This window comes from Sinocyclocheilus anshuiensis, unplaced genomic scaffold (genome assembly GCF_001515605.1).
Source record: "Sinocyclocheilus anshuiensis isolate Anshui unplaced genomic scaffold, SAMN03320099.WGS_v1.1 scaffold1644, whole genome shotgun sequence".
Lineage (NCBI taxonomy): Eukaryota > Metazoa > Chordata > Actinopteri > Cypriniformes > Cyprinidae > Sinocyclocheilus > Sinocyclocheilus anshuiensis.
The window spans coordinates 1-5,318 of record NW_015557451.1 but is presented as its reverse complement, the minus strand read 5'-3'; the positions used below and the strand labels follow the sequence as shown (position 1 = coordinate 5,318).

The following is a 5,318-nucleotide window of genomic DNA, read 5'->3' as shown; positions in this document are numbered from 1 at the left end:
TGTACCGTGGATGCAACTATCATGGGTGAAAGTACGGATGGAGATAGTGAAGGTATGCCTTGGCAGGATGTGTCAAGGAAGAGGAAAGATAGGAGTAATAGCTCTGGAAGTTCAAGTTTAGGGTTGGAGGTGAGTGACGTGGGGAAAAAAACAAAGGCTGCAAAGTCAAGCGTGAGGGTGGATGAAGAAATGGAATGGAAAGTAATGGTAACATTCAAAAGAGAAGGGGTACATTTTCATCCATTAAAGTTGACAAAAGCTATTGAAACAGAAATGGGAAAAAATGGGGGGAACATGAATATGGCAAATGTGATAAAGATGCAAAAACCAGATGCTGTAACTGTGGAGGAGAACATAGTGCTGCTTTTGGAGGATGTCCTGTTCAAAGACAAGCTAGAGAGGTACAGAAGTACAAGATAATAAATCAAGTGTCATATGCTGATGCAGTTAAAAAGGTTAAGGAAAGTGAACTAGCTAGATCTAAAGGTACTCATGTAGCAAGTAACACAAACCTGCCTGTGGGAAGACGGTCAATTGAGATTCCGTCTTTTACAGAAAATCAAAAGCAAACAGAAATAATCACATGTTGCAAAAAGATTAACAAGGATACACTAATTATGGATAAAATCAGCTTTGTGACTTTCATCTGTAAGATTGTGAATGTGGCAATGCAGCAACAGAGAAAAAGTGACAGAATTAAGACAATAGTACAGGCAGCTACAGAGCTGTTGGGGATAAAAGATATTAAGGCTGAAATGATTCATGAGATGCTGAACCCTACTAATTATGATGGATTGTCTCAAGGTGATTAACATATTCATGGTATTTCATATCCTCCAATGGAATGCCAGAAGTTTACTTGCGAATGGGCAAGAGTTCAAGAAGATCATAACTGACATGGATGTTGTGCCTGATCTTATTTGTATTCAAGAGTCATGGTTAAGACCACACTTGGAATTTGTCTTGCCAGGGTATGGTTCTGTTAGATGTGATAGAATTGGATCACAAGGTGGAGGATGTGTAACATTCATTAAAGATAATCTAGCATATAGAAGGATAAATGTTCAAAATGAATATGAATGTGTAGTTATAGAAATATGTAGTCCCAGAGGAAACATAAAATTAGTACATTTTTACAATCCATGCAAGAAGTTATCAATGCAAATATCTCAAGACATTATACCAAGTGTTAACAGAAGAGAAATATGGTGCGGAGATTTTAATGCACATAATAATCTATGGGGAAGTAATCACACAGATAAAAATGGAGAATTAGTTGAAGAATTAATGGATGAGAGATCACTTGTTTGTCTTAATGATGGAAGTGGTACTAGGGTAGATGCTACAAGAAACTTAGTATCATGCCTAGACCTTACCTTAGTCTCTGGAAATATGAGCAATTCATGTGAATGGAAAATATTGAATAACATTAACACAGGGAGTGATCACTATATGATATTATGCACAATTAATTTTGAACTACATGTACAGGAAGGTTACAGAATAGAGAGATGGTGTTTTTCTAAAGCGGAATGGGATAAATTTAGAGTATGCTGCAAGGAATCTGCTGAAACTATATCAATGGAAGGAGATGTAGATAGCTGTACTAGTGCAGTGATGTGTTCAATTATTAATGCTGCATCAACTTGTATACCAAAAAGCATAGTGAATGGAAAAAGAAAAATGGTTCCATGGTGGAATAGTGAATGTAAAAATGCAATAAAAGAAAGAAATCGTGCATTTAGAGTCCTAAGGAAGCATTTGAGTCAAGACAATTTGATTGATTACCAAAGAAAGGCACGGAAGGCACGGAAAATAATTAAGTCATCAAAGAAGTATGCATGGAGACAGTTCTGTTCAGCTATAATAGATTAAACGAACAGGACACTCAAATCTTAACCAAACACTATACATTATAGGGAAACATAATACTGGTCTATGTAATGTTTGTTTAACAGAGGAATCAGTGGAACACGTTATGATGGTATGTACAGCATATGAAAGAGAAAGGGATCGACTTAAAGATGAATTACAATCCTTAGGAGTTAAAGAATTTTCATTAAGTAGTATTCTGAATGATGGTCCAAATGCAGGAAAACAAATAAGTGCAATCATGAGATTTCTTAAGAATTGTGGAATAATGAACAGAATTTAAGATTTAGGTGAGAAAAGGTACATTCTCTTCACACTCCATCACAGTAGGTGGCGGTATGCACCTATTAAGTTGGTTCGCAACCCGCCATAAAACCAAAAGAAGAAGAAGAAGCAGCGTTGACTGAGTTGCGCCGACGGTGAAATGTTTTGTTTATGTGCGCTTTGTTTTTCAGGCGGGAATATATTAAAATGGCATTACAAAGCTCTGGAACAACATGTGCTGTCCGTGGATGCACTTATAGCCAGGCGAAGCTTAATTTGTGGCTTAAAGAACAGTGCTATATCCACAAACCTAAAGTTAGAGCGGAATGCACTTGCGAGAGAAGGTACAGTTTTCATCGCCTTCCTATAAAACGAAGCTCTAAGCGAAACTGGCTCAAAAACCTGAACTTAAAGAAGCCCCCCAAAATGCTTTATGTATGCTCTTTTCACTTTGTGGCAAAAAAAAAACCGACAGAGGACAACCCATACCCTACTCTTTTCCTTTCCTCGGTTATAAGAAGCCTCCAGAAAAGAGACGCCGACTCCTCAGGAGGGATGACAGTTCATTCTCAACAGGTAACTTTACTCACTAAGCGTTACACAAATTTCAGCATTTGACTGGAAAACATGTTTAATAGAAAAGGGTAGTTTATACTTGCTGGCTAGCTAGCTAGCTTATCACAAATGTGCATTATTTTATTGCTAATTTCTGCAGTACTCATTCTTTTCATACTGTAGATAGCTTATCACAAATGAGACAAATGTGCATGATTTCCTTGCTCATTTCTGCAGTACTCATTCTTTTCATACTGTATTGTAAAGTGACTACCAAATTAGTTTTATCTATCAGTTACAGGTATTCATTTAAATTACGCGCATTATGCATTTGTAGCATGCATTTTTTTCCCTCTGTTTTATCTATATTAATTTGCAAATTTAATATAGTGTGCCATCCTAACACTACACACACAATACATTACTCAAATGTATCTTATGGTAAAATATATCCAAAACACTTTACGTATGCTCTTTTCACTTTGTGGAAAAAAAAAAACCCGACAGAAGACAACCCATACCCTACTCTTTTCCTCGGTTAGGAGAAGCCTCCAGAAAAGAGACGCCGACTCCTCAGGAGGGATGACAGTTCATTCTCAACAGGTAACTTTACTCACTAAGCGTTACACAAATTTCAGCGTTTGACTGGAAAACATGATTAAATAGAAAAGGGTCGTTTATACTTGCTGGCTAGCTAACGTTAGCTAGCTTATCACAAATGAGACAAATGTGCATGATTTCCTTGCTCATTTCTGCAATACTCATTCTTTTCATACTGTATTGTAAAGTGACTACCAAATTAGTTTTATCTATCAGTTACAGGTATTCATTTAAATTACACGCATTATGCATTTGTAGCATGCATTTTTTTCCCTCTGTTTTATCTATATTAATTTGCAAATTTAATATAGTGTGCCATCCTAACACTACACACACAATACATTACTCAAATGTATCTTATGGTAAAATATATTACACATAAATGACTAATTCCTGTGATAATTTGCGTAGCTATTAGTCATTTATGTGTATTATATATATATATATATATATATATATATATATACAGTGCCCAAAACTGTGAAATTTTGGATAGATGTTTTGTACAAGCATACCAAGGATCTTATTCCATGGCTGCCCCGTGAAACCATCAAGGCCACTCTGCCAGAGGCTTTTAAAGATCATTTTCCAAACACTACTTGTATAATTGACTGCACAGAAACTGTTCTACAGAAGGCTAAAAATCTAGATTCAAGAAGTGAATCGTACAGTCACTATTATGCCAGTAATACTCTGAAGTATCTGGTAGCAACTTCTCCATCTGGATTAGTCATGTTTATTTCAGAGGCTTATGGTGGCAAATGTAGCGACAGGTACATTGCACAGAACTCAGGGTTTCTGGACTGCTTGAGGCCCGGAGATGAGGTGATGGCGGACCGTGGATTCACTATCAGGGACTTATTGGAGGAACGCAAGGTGAATTTAGTTATGCCAGCATTTACACGCAAACAGTGCCAGCTGACTAATGAGGAAGTCACCCACACGCGACGCATTGCTCATGCCCGCATTCACATTGAACGGGCAATAAGGCGGCTAAAGGTGTACAAGATTCTTTCACAGACTTTGCTTATTAATTTGGTCCCAGAGTTTGATAAAATACTGCGAATTTGTGCTGCTCTTGTAAATCTAAGAGGGGAGCTTATCTCAAGCACATAGATAAACATGTATCATCACTTAAACTGCATGTGCTTATAGTTTAATGTCATTAACAAGATACATGTTATTAATACATGTTGTTTTTGTACACTATGTAGACAGTAAAAATATTTACAGGATTCTTTCATGTATTTCATTCTCATGTTGCTTAAAAAATAAACTGATGAAACTTATTTACATTGTATTGTTATGTTTGTATACTGTGTACCACATTCCTCACCCTCTAAAGCTGCAGAAGCTGCAGGTATTTCTTGCACGGATTTATCTTCTTATCAGCAAAATCATCAACTAATGCGTGTAAAAAGATCCTCATGTTGCTTAAGAATAAACTGATGAAACTTATTTACATTGTACATTTTTTGTCAAATGGAATGTCCATTTCTAGGTGCTCAGTTGATGTCCAGATGACCAGCTTGCAGCTCAGTAGACCCACACACATCATGGTCAACTGGACCTGAAGGAAGATGTCACACTTCAAAGTTCAATAATTTGATCAAATTGAATTGAATGCAAAAATCAAAAATGTGCTTACAATTTAATTTATACTTTATATTAATTTAAATAGTGCTTTTATTATTTATGAGTTATGAGTTAGGTTGTCATCTACATGTATGTATGTGTTGTCTGGTTATTTGTTAATCTAGCCACTGTGCTAAATAAAAACCTTGGATTGTTTTGGTTATTTTCTATGATGATGGGCCTGGATATGTGTGTCCTTGTCTATGTCTTAAAGTTGATGTGTTTTGCCTTCCTCAGCCCTACATTCTTCCTCGTGCCTGCATTCCACTTCCTTTGCACATCAGTATATGACATGCCTGTCTTGCCTTGCCTGACTGCATTCTCTACCATTATAGAAGAAATAATAATCTTTCTTACTCTTTATTTTCTTGCCTCCCTAGGATTGTAGCTTT

At 36.4% G+C, this 5,318-nt stretch overlaps 1 pseudogene; it reads left to right on the top strand.

Moving 5' to 3' along the window:
• Window positions 1–4,542, top strand: part of LOC107679289 (uncharacterized) — a 9,668-nt pseudogene extending 5,126 nt beyond the window's left edge.
• The last annotated feature ends 776 nt before the right edge of the window (window positions 4,543–5,318 follow it).